General features: G+C 44.3%; 1 pseudogene; it reads right to left on the bottom strand.

Annotated features, from left to right (window-relative positions):
- Positions 1–5,148: 5,148 nt before the first annotated feature.
- Positions 5,149–6,547, bottom strand: LOC120855419 (annotated as a pseudogene).
- Between the last annotated feature and the right edge of the window lie 11,123 nt (positions 6,548–17,670).

Here is a 17,670-nt window from a genome sequence, read left to right on the forward strand (position 1 = left end):
GCTCTCTGTGAAGTGACGAATCTGTTCTGAGTCTGAGACAAGGTCCAGGTGTGTGAGGAACCACAATTCCAGCTCCCTGGTCTTAGTCTCAGGGATGGAGAGATTCAGAGAAAAACTCATGGCCCCATAAGGCTTTGTAGGGTTGGATGGAGTGGGGGCATTTCCAGGAGGTTCCAGAATGCCTAGAAAGCCATCACTTTCTATTGAGTTTTCCTTACTAGGAAGTTGACGGAACAAGATGAGGGCAAGAGAATGGATGGACTAACCGTCTGCATGTCCTTGAGAGGATACGGCCCGATTCTGCCTCCTGCTGTTCCTCTCTGTGGCCACCAGAGGTCCGAGTGCAGGTAAGTCACTCAGGAGCCACTGCTTCTTCAGCTCACGTGGGTGTGCCCCCAGGTGGAGTGGAGGGAGCAGAGCTGGGTAGGATCTGGTGATGTTCTGGCCCAGAGAGGGAGTCGTGCAGATGCAGAGAAGTCACATTTTGCAGCTGACAGAACTGTGATCTGGGTGCGGATTGCCTGGCCTCTCTGGATCTGATCTGAAGCTAACGCATGTCCTGGAGCCCCACTCAATGCCTCTGGGTGGCTGAGGGAGCTCAGGGAGCTCAGGGGAGCTGTGGAGAAGACGGTGCTTCCTTCTGGTTGCTCCTGCTCCTATTGCCTTGGCCTCGGGGTTTCCAGAAGGAGCTGGTGAGGGTTGTGGCAACGAGCAACCTTGTCTAGTTCCCCATCCTCTCAAGTCCAAAGGTCACAGTAGAAGTAATGATACTTTTAATTTTTAATTAGCTGAGCAGAAGAATGCAAGTGTCAAGCATGTACTAGATCATGGTCAGCTAGTCTTACCTGAGAGCATCCTGACCTTTGTGGCTTCACAGTCCAGTGATGAACTGGTGAGGTGGGCAGGGACTGGGAGATGATGGCCTGGAAGGCTGGTGTGAGCAGCTTCAGACTGTTAGAGAATTAATTTGCATCCTTTAGCAGCATCCCCTTCTCCTGAGACATTTTGCAAGAGCAGAACCTGCGCCCCTTTCTGGTCTTTCCTGCCTCGAAGCAGCAAGGAAATCTAAGAAAGTTGTGGTGAAGCAGGTGGTAAGTAATAAACCAATCCAGGATCCTCTCATTTTAAACACTTTTAAGCTGAACAGATCCCCGTCATGGAGATAAAGAACAGTGTGCCCATCTCTTCTGCCTATCCTGTTGACTCTTGAACAGTGATGAGTGTAAGATTTTCCCCTTCTTCTAAGCTAAAGAATTAGCCACTCACAGTTTCATAGATGCTGGCAGAAAACAGGAAACTCCTGGCGGTGTGGCAAGGAAATTTATTGTTCATAGCAGTCGCCAGAATACCAGAATTTTCTTGTGCTGGTTTCCTGAGCCTCAGTCCCTACAGAAGAATGGCAAGAGGGCCAGGAGACAGCTGCACAGGTGGTTTGTTTGCCAAGCAGGCTGACAAATTTGGCTTGTCAAGAAACAGCAAGAGTTTTTCCTACCAGAGAATTTATTCTCTGAAGGATTGGGTCCAGGAGAGGAACTCTGCACTTAGAGAATCTGAATCTCATAGAACAGGCAGTGAACATGAGAGAGCAATGCCCCATGTGCTGGAATGAAAGTCACTGGCTGCAACGATGAGCAAGTGAGTTGCTAGACAAACAGACAACGACCTGTCCGTGTGAGTGCACGAGAGGGCCCCACCCTGTGGAGTATGATGATATGCTTCTCCATAGCTTGTAGTTTTACTCTTTTGCTGATATTTCATGAACATAATTTTTAAAGTGTTACTATCACTTTTTAATTGAAATTCAACTGACATTTAACATTATATTAATTTCAAGTGTATACCATAATAATTCTATATTTTTATACATTGCATGTGATTGGTATAATAAGTCTAGTCCACATCCACAAGCATATATAGTTGCAATTTTTTTCTTGTGATGAGAAATTAATATCTATTGTCTCACAACTCGTCAATGTACAATATAGTATTAGTCACCATTCTGTACAATATATCCCCAGGACCTATTTCATAATTGAAAGCTTTTATCTTTTGACCGCTGGACATAATTTCCTGTACTAAAGTCTAATTTGTTTGTATTCTCATGTATGATTAGTACTTCTATATTGTGTTTAAGAAGTATTTCCATATGTTGAGGTCATGAAGTTATTCTCCAGTATTCATATTAACTTGTAGAAGCTTTACGTTTTTGTTGTTTTTCCAGTCTTGTAGAAGAGAGCATCATAGTTGTGGTGACTGGAGACTGTCTTTGAGGGTCATTTTTTGGCTGAGAGGGAGGATAAAAAGCGAGTCAGAACTCTAAGACTAATAAAGGTCACTCAGCACATTTTCCTCCCACACCTGTCACTCTGAGAAATGTGACCCTGAGGTCAAGGACATTTTCACTTCCCCTGCAATGATTAGTTTGTCCATGTGTCAGTCAAGAGGCAGCAGCTGCGGCCTTGTGGAAGGGCCTCTCGCTTATGTTCAGAGGATAATACAGACGTGGGCTTTGGAGGGTAGGGTGTTTCCCCCACTCTGGCTTCCATGGAGCGTTATCCCATGCATCCATGTCCAATTGCATGTGCCGTGAGTTGTGCATGGAATTTTTGTCCTCTGTCCTTGGAATTTTTCAGGCACAAATATCGGGGTGGGTTGCCATTTCCTACTAAATGGATCTTCCTGACCCAGGGATCCCACTCCCGTCCCTGGCGTCTCCTGCATTGGTAGGCAGATTCTTTACCATTGGGACACTTGGAAAGCGCCATTTGCATGTACCCCTGCCAAAAGTGATTCTTTCAAAATGCATGATAGGTACTTACAAAGCAATAGATCCTAGACATGCATAGCTGACAGGGTCATTAAGGAACTCAGATGAACTGGGACAGAGATATATATACATGATGGCAAGCTTCATGAGGTGTCACCTGTGGTAGCCACATAAACAAGGGGCCCTGGTTTATGAAGATGAGCCATCATCCAGATAGTGAGGTGTGGTCAGAGCCCTGAGGAAAAGCATTTATGGGGAAAGGGAGACTAGCAGACCTGAGGGTTAACATGAGGGAAGTTGGAAAGGAATTCAGAGAAGTACATTGTTTCAGAGTCTACTGGAAGAGTGGGTTTTATGGGCAGAGGAGGGAGCAAGGCCAAGTAGGAGCAGACTAAAGATTCCAGGAACAGACTAAAGACTCCAGGGGGTTCGAAGATTCAGAGCTTGTTGGTGTCCACAGCCAACCCCTCACTGTGTCTTCTCCCTGCCCCCCAGCACTGCCTCGGTGGAGGAGGATACTTTTCAGAGAGCAGTCCCTTGCAGTGTGCAGATTTCTCCTCCTTTGACTGGAATGGATACGGGGCTCACCAGGGTCACAGCTCCAGCCGGGAGATCACTGAGGCAGCTGTGCTCCTGTTCTACCGCTGAGAGCTGTGCGGTGTGAGACATGGAACCCAGCTCCTAAGCCCAGACCCTCAGAGATGGAAAAATAGAATGCTAACAAGGAGAGAAGGGGATAAATTACATCACTTTGTGGTTCTGAGTTTCTCTGAATTCATTTTGCAAACTGACTGAGACCTAAAAGGACATTTTAAAATAATGCCTTCTTTGGGTTGATTTCCATTTTAGATGTTCTGAGTTTGGAACTTCAAGTCTTGGGTCCCAGACACAAGTTTGCTCCTCTTTCTTTGGATTCCCTGAGGGAGATAAAGAACAGGGGATGCCATTCCTTAATTTTCCTACCCTACCATTATTGGTCAGTCAAATCAAGCCCTCAACATAAACATCTTAGAGCAGAAAAGATAACTATTATTTAGATTCAGTAGGGAAAAAAGATTGAGGTCACACCTGCCATGTCCTTTATTCCTTAGGGCAGTGTCCCTAAAATAATTTTAGTACTAATTGCAACATCTGTGTGTTGGGGTAGGTTCTCACAACATCAAGCAATTCACTGACAACTAGCTGAGTGTCCTCCACCTTGACTCAAATTTGACCTGATCTACCAGGTCTAGTCAAGGCTATGGTTTTTCCAGTGGTCATGTATGGATGAGAGTGAGAGCTGGATTATAAAGAAAGCTGAGCACCAAAGAATCAATGCTTTTGAACTGTGGTGTTGAGAAGACTATTGAGAGTCCCTTGGACTGCAAGGGGATCCAACCAGTCCATCCTAAAGGAGATCAGTCCTGGGTGTCATTGGAAGAACTGATGTTGAAGCTGAAACTCCAATACTTTGGCCACCTGATGCGAAGACTGACTCATTTGAAAAGACCCTGATGCTGGGAAAGATTGAGGGCAGGAGGAGAAGGGGACGACAGAGGATGAGATAGTTGGATGGCACCACCAACTCAATGGACATGGGTTTGGGCCGACTCCGGGTGTTGGTGATGGACAGGGAGGCCTGGCCTCCTGCGGTTCATGGGGTCGCAGAGTTGGACATGACTGAGTGACTTAACTGAGCTGAAGTGAACCAGGAGAAATCCTCAGATCCCCAGGTGAAGGCTGCCTCTTCATGCATCCAATGCAGACACCAGTTGATATGGGGTGACACGAGCACTACTGGGCAGAGGCCAGCTCCTGCTGTGAAACACCAGACGGTACAGAATGCCTTCACCAAATGCGGAGCGATCTAGACCATCAAGAGTGCTGTGGTTGAGCCACCCTGGAGAGAAGGTTTTGTCTTTACTTTTTTAAAAACAATTTTCACAAAGGTCAGTTTCATTTTGGTGGTTAGTACATTTAACAGTTAAATAGATTTAAAAATGCAAGGTGAATGCATTTAAAAATGCTCCATGAATGCAGCATTGATAACTAGATAGATAACCAATTTCACAAGAGACCAGGTAATATGAAATTGTCTAAACATTAAAAATATGGTTCTTGTGTAGATCATCCTTTGTTTTGATCACTGGGGTTCAGGGGTGTGTGCGTTCATGCTAAGTTGCTTCAGTTGAGTCCAACTCTTTGGTTCCCCATGGACTGTAGTCTGCGTCTCCTCTGCCCATGAGATTTCCCAGGCAAGAATGCTAGAGTGGGTAGCCATGCCCTCCTCTAGGGGATCTTCCTGAGCCAGGGATTGAACCTGCATCTCTTAGGCCTCCTGCATTGGCAGGTGGGTTCTTTACCACTAGCACCACCTGGAAGCCCAGGAGGGGTAGTTAATCCTACTGGTCACAGAGCAATTGTGTTAAGACCCAATCTTCTGATATCCCTTCCCAGAGGTTTCTACAGCTGGATGAACTTCCAACCATGGAGAAAGGTCAAGTTCGTGGCCTCCAGGCGGTATGCTCTTCCTGTACCAGGACAGTGTTAGGTTCGCACCAGGCACAGAGGCTGAGTATAGCCTACTCCAACTAGAGTTGTTGGTTTTTTTCAGAAACAGAAGCAGTGAGATCCAAGTGATATTTAGTTTTAATGCCCAAATGAGTGCAGCTGGTACCTAATGTCTAAGCAACATTCACCCAAATGTCAAGATGAATTTCTTTCTGATACATTGATACTTCAAATTCTGTCCCCAGAATCAGTGACATTGTGTTTAGGTGAAAGTCCCCAGTCCTGTAGTGCCCTGCAAAGTTATTCCTTGTTAGCTTTGATTTGGCACTGTCCCAGATCATGGAAGCCAGCAAGCCAGTCCTCACAGTCAAAGACAGCTGAACCATGGAATGCAGGTCCAGCAAAATCCGAGTCAACATCACAACCAAGGTGTATAGACTCCCTCTGTAAGAAGACTTGATGTTACCACTCCTCTTTACCATGGTAGTGTGAGAAGGCAGCACCAAATCTCAGACTCAAGCCTTGTCAAATCTGGTCCTACTGGTAATTCGGTCCTGCCCCAGAGCTCTGTCAGCGTTGCACTGCTCTGTGACAGGTCACACTGCATATGTGTCTGGTTTCCAAGTTCCCAGGGACTTGTGATAGTCACTCAGGCATGTCTGACTCTTTGCGACCCCATGGACTGTGGACTGCCAGGCACCTCTGCCCCTGGGGTTCTCCAGGCAAGAATACTGGAGTGGGTAGCCATTCCCTTCTCCAGTCCCGGGAACTTGACCGGTGTCTATATTAGATCATCCAGATGCTGAAAATATTGTGTCCGTGCATGATTTTGTTTTCTCATCCAGACAACCTGAAACCAATCCTTCCCTGAAAATATCTCTGGCAGATTTGCCAAGGTCAGCCCATGAGAGAGGAATACACATTGTTTACCCACAGCTCAGTGTGTTGGTTTCAGGACAAGACTATGAGAAGGGGTAGTTTGGTGTCTCCTGAAGGACAGCGTGCAGCCACAGCTGAGGCCATGGGCTTGCTATGGGTTGAGAGGCAGATGGCCTGGAGAAGGGTGAACTGAAAGCCTCATAGCTGTTCTTGGCTAAACCTGATTTGTGCGGTAGTTGGTAAGCTACTGTTAATGTGCAGCTGACCCTTGCACAACATGTGGGTTGTGGGCACCATTCTTCCTCAGAATCTAGAATCCACATGTAAGTTATAGTTGATCATGTGTACCCATGATTCCTCCACCTCTGAGGTTCCTCTGTTTGTGGTCCACATGTGCAGGTTCAACGTCATGAACTGTGTAGTCTATATTCTTTAATATTGGAAAATAAAACCACGTGTAAGTAGATCAGTACAGTTCAAGGTTGCTTTGCTCCAGTTTTAACTGCATTTTTTTTTTGGTGTCTTCTATTTTTTCAACCTTCTTATTAAATCTTTGTTCTTAGTCAGTTCAGTTCAGTCGCTCAGTCATGTCCATCTCTTTGTGACCTCATGGACTGCAGCACACCAGGCTTCCCTGTCCATCACCAACTCCCAGAGCTTACTCAAACTCATGTCAATTGAGCCAGTGATGCCATCCAACCATCTCATCCTCTGTCGTCCCCTTTTCCTCCTGCCTTCAATCTTTCCCAGCAACAGAGTCTTTCCAATGAGTTAGTTCTTCACGTCAGATGGCCAAAATTATGGAGTTTCAGCTTCAACATCAGTCCTTCCAATGAATATTCAGGATTGATTTCCTTGCAGTCCAAGGGATGCTCAAGAGTCTTTTCAACACTACAGTTCAAAAGCATCAATTCTTCGGTGCTTAGCTTTCTTTATGGTCCAACTCTCACATCCATACATGACTCTTGGAAAAATCAAAGCTTTGAGTAGATGGACCTTTGTTGGCAAAGTAATGTCTCTGCTTTTTAATATGCTGTCTAGATTGGTCATAGTTTTTCTTCCAAGAAGCTAGTGTCTTTTAATTTCATGCCTACAGCCACCATCTGCAGTGATTTTGGAGCTCAATAAAAGGAAAGAAAAGGAGGAAAAGAAGAAAATTTGTTACAAGAAAAGAAAATTTGTTCCTTACTAGCTCATTCCTGATTTTCCTTCCTGCTAATTTATTTTTTCTTCTTCTGTTTATTTTAGTTACCTCTTACCTTATTTCTATCTTCTCATGTCAAGGGTTACTGAACCAAACTTGAGTCTGCTGGGCTGTGTGCACAAAAGCCAATCTACTGACACAGGATTATGGTGAAGGGACGTGCAGCATTTACTGCAGGTGACAGCAAGAAGTCTGGGTAGCTAACGTCACCCTCCTCCCCCCACCCATTGCCTCTGATCTCCCCACTGGTTTTCAGGGAAAGGGTTTTCAAGATAGGCTGAGGAAGAATGCTGTGAGTTGCAGGATCAGCTAGAGGACATTCTTCTGATTGGTTGCTTGTGTTAATTGAGGGTCAATATCATCAGCCTTCTGGTTTCATGACCTGGACTCTGCCTATGTCAGCATATGGTTCTTAACTTTTTCTACCGATTGGAGGTTTTTGTACCTGCAAATGATCTTGGAGGATATGTCTCAGAAGGTATTTGTCATCTGGAAGGAACAAGTTTGGAGTCCTGACAAAATTTTATTTCTTATGGAGGTTAGTGAATCCATAGCATTTGCTTTTTAAAATTCATTAAATGGTGTATTTTTGTTTTATATCCTTCTCTGTATGTGCTAATTTTTACAGTGAAGTTTTCTTTTTAGCATAAGACATAAAAAGTCACTTAGAGAAGCTGGGCTGGATGTGAGGCGAGGAAGGGGGAAAAATTTCATTTTCTCTCTATGCACACACATACTGTCGATTTTCTTTTTTAGCCTAAAGTACATTTTGAGTTCTGTTGACAAGGACTGCTCTTTGGTGATGCATCTAAATTCAAAACAGCAAGTCTCTTGGAATCAATTATTTATTCCTTCTTTTAATTCTTCCAAACCTCCTCCACCTTCCAACAGTTTTCAACCTGTCATTACGCACAATCCAGCCTCAAATTCCACCCTTTCTCCCCGTTTTAGCTTGTCCTGTATTGGGATGATCCCTTGGCTGCAGTCGCTAGCTCCTAATATTTCCCTCACTTTCCCCTGCTTCTCTTCATGATCAGTACTCTAACAGTTTCTTGCTTCTTTTTCTACAATTTCCGTCTTAACTTTTCTCTGTTTCCTATTTTCTGGTGCACAGGGATGTTCAGTGTGAGAGAAATTGATCTACAGGGCACAAAGGCACAAAATGGGGAAGAGAAAGGTGGAGAGGGCAAGCACCCTGTGTTCATACAATCCCACTGACCAGCAGCAACGGGTCACTCTTCCTTTCAGATTTGTGAGCACTTTGATTCTAAAGTCCATCCTCACAGCCTGTCTTCAGAAGCATTTCTTTGGTGTTTCTCTTAGCCTGGGTCCTCCACACATGGAAACCTGAGGCAAAGATGAAAGTGTTAACTCTTGACTGTGGACCTGCCAGTGCAGAGAGGTGAAGAGTGGGAAAAAATGGGAGAGATGAAAACTATTAGAAGCTTGGTGATTTGTGATTATTCTGCCTGTCTCTTTATACTGATTCTGGAAGAGACACGGATGAGGCAGAGGACTGACCCGAAATCTGTCCCAAGTCCCAGGTGCAGTGTCTAGAATGGGACAGTGAGTGGGTGATGACAGTTAATTCCACATGAAAAGCAAGGACAAACGTGGGCAGAGAAAGAGGAAGGAGAAAAGGTGGGAGGGGTCAGGGGATTGAAAAAAGCAGAGAGAGAGAGAATCTAGAGAGAGTCAGGAAAGAGAAGGTAAAATTGAGGTATTGGGAAGGAAGGTCACTGAGGGAAGCGAGGAGAGAGAAGCCCTTCAAATGTCCTAGTGACACAACGTGCAGTAGGAACAAGCCGTCCCCACTGAGCTTGGCTCAAACTGTAGACTCATGAGCAAAAGAAGTGATTGTTCTTTGTTACGCCAGTGTGTTTGGAGTGGCTTATTGTAACTGATCCAACCTCCATGGTGTGGAGTCTTAGCCTGGTGCTCTAGCTGAAGACGTGGGAATTTTGTTGGGACTGTGGATTTGCTTCTGCTTTGCAAGGACCCTTGCTGGCAGCAGTGTGGGGAAGGTGTTGCAGTGGGCCAACACTGACACAGAAGATTAGGAAAGGGCAGGAGGCCATTTCAGGAAGGGGGGCTTCAGCTGGTCTTTGACCTGTGGTCACCAGCATCATCCCGGAGGATTAATTTGAAGCAATAAAGATTGTTTCACTCCTGGCCAAAGGCTGATTCAGGAATGGTCATGTGTCCTGTCTCTGGCTAATGAGAAATGAAGAAAAGCATACTGGGGCCCCTGGGAAAACCTTCATTTCTTCTCAAGAACAGCCAGAGGAAGAGAATCTCCTTTTCCCTATAGATGTGTTTTAGCCTTATAGATTATTATAGGCTTTACTTTATTCTCCCCAAATTCACACCAGAATCATAATCCTAAGTACCTCAGAACATGACTGCATTTGAGGGTCAGGCCTTTAAAGAGATTATTTACTTAAAATGAGCCCATTAGTGTGGGTCTAATCCACTCATTTATACCCCTTTAAGTGCAAGCATATGGCTAGGGATGCATGCAGAGAGGAAAGGCCACGTGAGGACACAGTGAGAAGCGGGCCATTTGCAGATCAAGAAGGAGGCCTCTGAAGGGACTGGACCTGCCAACACTTGATCTTGGACTTCTACTTTCCAGAACTCTGAGAGAAAAAGAAGTCTGTTGTTTAAGTTCCCTTCTCCTTATGAGTCTGTGGAATTGTGTTATGGTAGACCTGGAAAGTGAAATTATTAGTCATGTCCAACTCTGGAGTGTAGCCCGCTAGGCTCCTCTGTCCATGGGGATTCTTTGCTGTGTGAGGTGGGTCAGATGGTAAAGAATCTGCCCGCAAGGCGGGAGACCCTGATTCAATCCCTGAGTTGGGAAGATCCCTTAGAGAAAGGAACCCACTCCAGTATTGGCAACCCACGCCAGTATTCTTGCCTGGAGAATCCCCATGGACAGAGGTGCCTGGTGGGTTAGTGTCCATAAGGGTTGCAAAGAGCTGGACACAACTGAACGAGCAAGCACAGACCTAGAAAAGTATGGCACATCAGCAGACGTTTTACCCTCAGCCAGAGGATTACCCAGTGTAGAGAGGCTGAAAGTGCCCGGGTCCTTGAAGACGCTGAGCTGGTGCCAGGTCAGTCAAGCCTGAAACTGCCTTGCCTCTGAATTTCCTGGTTCATGAGGTGATGTATATGCTTTTTGTTCAAGTCGCTTTGAGATAGGTTTTGTATTAGTTTCAGTTAAACGCCTTGTAACTGACCTGAAAGTGAAAGTTGCTCAGTCGTGTCCAACTCTTTGCGACCCCATGGACTGTACAGTTCATGGAACTCTCCAGGCCAGAATACTGGAGTGGGTAGCCTTTCCCTTCTCCAGGGGATCCTCCCAACCCAGGGACCAAACCCAGGTCTCCTGCATTGCAGGCAGATTCTTTACCAGCTGAGCCACAAGGGAAGCCCGGCAACTGATCTAGACCTGAACTAATCAAATGTCAGGGGCAGTGAGGCTTAAGGGCAGTGGTGTGGGAAACAGATTAAAGAGGTAGCAGGAGACAGAATGAATGGGACACAGTCACTGGCTGTGACTGGATGAAGGTGGTTAGAAGGTGTGATGTCCCTAATGATACTTGTACCATTTCCCCAGATGCCGTCAACTGTAGGCTGCTCCTTAACTTCATACCACATAGGATGAAATGCAGAATGAAATGGAAGATGTCAAAATATGAAAAGTTATGTCTTAGAAGTAATAAAAGAACACACTAAAAGCGTAAGTTTTCTTTGGAGTTTTCTTCTTGGGCAGTGTTTTAGTTCCTTTATCAATCTGTCTCGTACTTTGTGTAAATCAGTGCTTTGAACCTACGAAGACAGGAAATGTTGGCTTAACAACAACAATAACAAAAGGTTCAGTCTTTTCCCAAGGCTTGAGATATGATCAGTGGTATAATAAAGTTATGTATTAGGTATGTGACATCACTGTGGAGGAGTGGATCAATTCTACTATAGCTGAAGGAAGAATCTGAGAACAGAGGAGTGCCACTGGAATAGAAATGATAGAGGAAGCTTGAAGCAGCGGGGTGGGTTGTACTGACTTATCCTCCCATGTGTAGTGTCTGCATTTGTTCATCTGTAGTAAACATTCACTAGTTTGTGTGAGAAAATGAGAAATTCAAAGGTAAAGTAGTGTCACTGTGAAAGCAATTTATTTCAACTGAAGATTTTTATGTATTCTGAGATGATCATTTCCAATTTGTTTTTTAAATGTGTTTTTTTTCTAGGAAATGGTGACGATGGTCGATGTTCAATGAAAAACACTTTTTTTGTGTATTTTTCCAGAAAGAAAGATACAAAGAAAAAGCCGAAACCATCACCACTCTTATTAATTAGCCTTGTACTCATGTGTTTTCACTTGGAAAATAGAGGTCCACGAAATTCTCAGATCTGAACACTATGCTAAGAGGTGACCTTTAACTCGTGTCTTTTAGACCCTGTGGAGTATCAAGAGAGAAAGCTCTCAGTGTCCACCTGGATGTCAGCTCTCAGCTCCTGGCCCCAGTGTGGAGAGAAAAGAGGCCATCTCTGTGCTGGAAGCAAGTGCTACTGAGACTCAGACAAGGTGTGTGAGTGCAGGAGCCCGGATTCCAGGTCAGAGATGTGTGGAGGACAAGGGATCCTTAGGCTTTGCTTCTTGTGGGACTGGACAGGAGTTAGGGGTAGAGTCTGAGAGGTCATCCGGAAGGCAAACCTTTGTCTTGTTTTTTCTTAGATTACAAGGATCCCACCCAGCTTCTTGCTATTTCTCATATAGGCCACTAGAGGGGGCGGTGCAGGAGATTGTCTCCTAGAACAGCACTTCTCTGCTGTCAAGTGTCAATAACAGAACTGGGCTGGGCAGGTCCAGCGTCCCGGCGCCTCTGGGGCAGAGGGGATGTCTTTGAGCTGCACAGAAGCCACCTTGTGCTCAGACTTGAGATGTCTGTAGGCTGAGTGCTGATTTCTGTCGGCCAGTGGGACCTAACGTGGAGACGTATGGTGCTTGGTGAGGAATGCTGTGGGTTCCACTTTTGTGTAGTGGCCCTCAGGGACCTGTACTAAGAACTGTGTTCCCTCCTAGTCTCTCCCAACTCCAGTGAGCTTGGTCTTGCGATTTCCAGACAAAGTTGAATGATCTGTTTTGTGCCTGGGACTGCTCCCTTTCCGTTTTCCTCCCCACAACAAGAATAACTGGCATTTAGAAATATGTGTTCCTCTTCATTTTCATTTATGCTTTTTATAAAAAAGTAAAGTATGTTTCTTAATATCATGTCATCTGATCTTTAGTAAATTCTAATCATTGTTTACTAGCTTCATTTTTGGTATAAGTAAATAGGCTCAGAAATGCTAAATATAATTGTAAGTCCCTTGACTGTTGTGAATAATGTTGCAATGAACACTGGTGTATAAGCATCTGAGTCTTTGTTTCCTTTCTCACCTTTTAAAAGTTGACTCACATTTTTTATTTTGGTTGCATTGAGTGACCAGTGGTATCTTATTTCCTATTTCCATGACCAGGGATTTGAACCCATTTCCCCTGCAGTGGAAGCATGGAGTCTTAACCACTGGACCATCAGGGAAGCCTAAGACAAGGGACTTTATTTGTGGCAAGTGACTCTCAAGATTTATCTCTCCTTCCTCCTCAGCCTTCAGCTGGTCCCTCTCCCAGTCAGGATAAGGCAGCTTCCTTGTCAGGGAGAACCTCAGGTCTGATGGGGGAGTGATGAGTGTTGGGGCACAAAAGGGACAGTTTTGTGCATTCCTCCTCCTTGTGCCAGTCTGGTCCCCATGGTTCCATCCAGTCATGGTCCAAAGCAGGTGTGAGGTTGTGTGCACATGTGCCTGTGTGCACCTTAGCAAGCATGCAGGGGGCAGCTACCCTCTGCTGTTGTGGGAGAGAGAAGCACATGAATGGCATGTGGCTTGCTCAGTGTTTGGCAGGATAGACATCCGTACAAACACATAATTATCATCTGAAGCATATGAATGTAACAAAAATACTACTGAGTGGTTACCATGACACCCTAACTCTGCTGGAGTGTCATTGGTGATGACTCATGAAGGATAACTTCTGAGTGTGTCTTGGAAGATGCACAGGAGTCTATGGGAAATCAGGGCAATTTAGGTTGAGTGAATAGTCCATTTAGAATCATGACAATTTTAGAGAGATCATGTTATGGCAGCAACTTGGTTTTCAATTTTGGAGCATGGAATGTTTGTTGGGCAGATGCAGGAAGTGATGCTGGAAATATTAACAGAACCCGGGTGATGGGGAACTTTTTACATGATGCCAGTGATTTGGGGTTTATGCTGTATGTGATGGGAGCATTACAGAATTTTAAAGGAAAGATTGACCTGATCATCTTTGTTTTACAAAGATCATGTTGGTATCACAAAGGTGACAGATCCCAGGGAAAGAGACTAGGAACAAGGAGGTCAGTAATGAATAGGTTCAATAAGCCACATGAAGGTTTGAGTAGGGCAATGCCCATGGGAAGGAACAGTGGGATTTGATGAATTAAAAGATTTTACATTTATGAGCAGTGGCACAGGGGGACGATGGGAAGGGAAGAAGTTTGGAATCACCACTTGGTTGTCACTTGGGGGACTGAGAGTTAGGATGTCTAGACAATGGACTGGCATGAGATCAGTGAGGGATAGAACTGACTGTTTTGCTCACATGGGGAACTAAGCTGCCTTGAGGATATCTAGGTGGCAGTTGAATTTCGAGGTTTAGCCCAAGAAACCTCTGGATCAGAGACAGCAATTTGGGGGCCATCATTGAAATTTTCTGAAGCCAGGGGTTCATGCAGTCTATAAAGGAGGGAATATGTGTCCTTTCTTAGGGAACGGTACTTGAGGAACTCATGAAGGAAGAGTCTAGCCAAGTAAGGTGAGAATAAATGTTCAGAAATGTTGAAAGGATGTCAGGAGAATCCCATGAGCAGTATGAAAAGGCAAAAAGATAGGACACTGAAAGATGAACTCCCCAGATAGGTAGGTGCCCAATATGCTACTGGAAAAGAGCAAAGAAATAGCTTCAGAAGGAATGAAAATCCAAAACCAAAGCAGAAACAATGCTCAGTTGTTTGGAGGTAAAAGCAAAGTCTGGAGGTGAAAGCAAAGTCTGATGTTATAAAGAACAATATTGCATAAGAACCTGGAATGTTAGGCCCATGAATCAAAGTAGATTGGAAGTGGTCAAAGAGGAGACGCAAGAGTGAACATAGACATTTTAGAAATCGGTGAACTAATATGGATGGAAATGGGTGAATTTAATTCAGATGACCATAACATCTACTACTGTGGACAAGAATCCCTTAGAGGTAAAGGAGAGCCCTGACTGTCAACAAAAGGATCTGAAATGCACTGCTGCTGCGGCTAAGTCGCTTCAGTTGTGTCTGACTCTGTGCAACCCCATAGATGGCAGCCCACCAGGGTCCCCTGTCCCTGGGATTCTCTAGGCAAGAACACTGGAGTGGGTTGCCATTTCCTTCTCCAATGCATGAAAGTGAAATGTGAAAGTGAATTCACTCAGTCATGTCTGACTCTTTGCAACCCCATGGAGAGTAGCCCACCAGGCCCCTCCGTCCATGGGATTTTCCAGGCAAGAGTACTGGAGTGGGGTGCCATTTCCTCCTCCACTGAAATGCACTGCTTGGACACAGTCTCAAAAATTGCAGAGTGATCTTGGTTCATTTCCAAGGCAAACCATTCTATATCAAAGTAATCCAAGTCTATGCCCCAACCACTAATCCTGAAGGAGTTGAAGTTGAATGGTTCTATGAAGACTTATGAGATCTTCTAAAACTAACACCAAAATGTTGTCCTTTTCATCATAGGGGACTGGAATGCAAAAGTAGGAAGTCAAGAGATATCTGGAATAACAGGCAAGTTTGGCCGTGGAGTACAAAATGAAGCAGGACAAAGGCTAACATAGTTTTGCCAAGAGAATTCACTGGCCATAGCAATCACCCTCTGCAAACAACACAAGAGAGACCTGTACACATGGACATCACCAGATGGTCAATACCGATATCAGATTGATTATATTTTTTGCAGTGGGAGGTGGAGAAGCTCTATACAAGCAGGAGAAAGAAGACTGGGAGCTGACTGTGGCTCAGATCATGAACTCCTTATTGCCAAATTCAGACTGAAATTGAAGAAGTTAGGGAAAACCATTAGGCCATTCAGGTATAACCTAAATCAAATCCCTTATAATTATACAGTGCTGGTGATGAATAGATTCAAGGGATTAGATCTGAGAGAATGCCTGAAGAACTACGTCTGGAGGTTTGTAACATTGTACATAAGGCGGTGATCACAACCATCCCCAAGAAAAAGAAATACAAAATGGTTTTCTGAGGAGGCCTTACAAATTGCTGAGAAAAGAAAAAAGTGAAAGGCAAAGGAGAAAAGGAAAGATATACAAGAATAGCAAGAAAAGATAAGAAAGCATTCTTAAATGAACAAGGCAAAGAAATAGAGGAAAACAATAGAATGGGAAAGGCTAGAGATCTCTTCAAGAAAATTAGAGATACCAAGGGAACATTTCATGCAAAGATGGGCACAATAAAGGACAGAAACGGTATGAACCTAACCGAAGCAGAAGATGCTAAGAAGAGGTGGCAAGAATACACAGAGCTATACAAAATAGATTTTAATGATGCAGATAACCACGATGGTGTGATCACTCACCTAGAGCCAGACATCCTGGAGTGCAAAGTCAGGTGGGCCTTAGGTAACATCTCTATGAACAAAGCTAGTGGAGTTGATAGAATTCCTGCTGAGCTATTCCAAATCCTAAAAGATGATGTTGTGAAAATGCTGCACTCAATATGCCAGCAAATTTGGAAAATTCAGCAGTGGCCACAGGACTGGAAAAAGTCAGTTTTCATTCCAGTCCCAAAGAGGGCAACACCAAAGAATGTTCAAACTACCACACAATTGCACTCAATTCACATGCAGGCAAGGTCATGCTCATAATCCTCCAAGCTAGGATTCAACAGTACGTGAACCAAGAGCTTCCAGATGTACAAGCTGGATTTTAAAAAGGCAGCAATCAAATTGCCAGCATCCATTGCATCTTAGAAAAAGCAAGAGAATTCCAGAAAACATCTGCTTCACTGACTTCGCTAAAGCGTTTGACTGTGTGGATCACAACAAATTGTGGAAAATTCTTAAAGAGATGGGAATATCGGACCACATTACCTGCCTCCTGAGAAATCTGTATGCAGGTCAAAAAGCAACAGTTAGAACTGGACATGGAACAACAGACTGGCTCAAAATTGGTACAGAAGTAGGTCAAGGCTGCATATATCACCCCTGTTTATTTAACTTATATGCAGAGTACATCATGCAAAATGCTGGGCTGGATGAAGCACAAGCTGGAATCAAGATTGTCAGATAAATATCAATAACCTCAGATATGCAGATGATACCACCTTTATGGCAGAAAGCATAGAGGAAAACTAAAGAGCTTCTTGATGAGAGTGAAAGGGGAGAGTGAAAAAACTGGCTTAAAACTCGGGGGGTTCATGTTTGGGAACGCATGTACACCCGTGGTGGATTCATGTCAATGTATGGCAAAACCAATACAGAATTGTAAAGTTAAAAAAAAAAAACTCAACAGTCAAAAAACGAAGATCATGGCATCTGGTCCCATCACTTCATGGCAAATAGATGGGGAAATAATGGAAACAGTGACACACTTTATTTTCTTGGGCTCCAAAATCACTGCAAATGGTGACTATAGGTGTGAAATTAAAAGATGCTTGCTCCTTGGAAGAAAGCTATGAGAAATGTAAACAGTGTATTAAAAAGCAGAGACTTCACTTTGCTGATAAAGGTCCATGTAGTCAAAGCTTTGGTTTTTCCAGTAGTCATATATGGATGTGAGAGCTGGGATCATAAAGAAGGCTGAGCACAAAAAAATTGATGCTTTTGAACTGTGATGTCAGAGAAGATTCTTGAGAGTCCCTTGGACAGCAAGGAGTCAAACCAGTTAGTCTGGAAGGAAATAAATCCTGAATATTTTTGGAAGAACTGGTGCTGAAGCTGAAGCTCCTAAACTTTGGCCACCTTTTTCGAAGAACTGACTTATTGGAAAAGACCCTGATGCTGGAAAAGATAGAAGGCAGGAGGAGATGGGGACAACTGAGAATGAGATGGTTAGATGGTATCACCAATTCAATGGACATAGGTTTGAGCAAATTCCAGGAGATGGTGAAGGAGAGGGAAGCCTGGTGTGCTGCAGTCCATGAATTCACAAAGAGTTGAACATGACTTAGGGACTGAACATCAAGAAGGTAAAGAACTC

The sequence above is a fragment of the Oryx dammah genome, unplaced genomic scaffold (genome assembly GCF_014754425.2).
Source record: "Oryx dammah isolate SB20612 unplaced genomic scaffold, SCBI_Odam_1.1 HiC_scaffold_28, whole genome shotgun sequence".
In the NCBI taxonomy this organism is placed as follows: Eukaryota; Metazoa; Chordata; class Mammalia; order Artiodactyla; family Bovidae; genus Oryx; species Oryx dammah.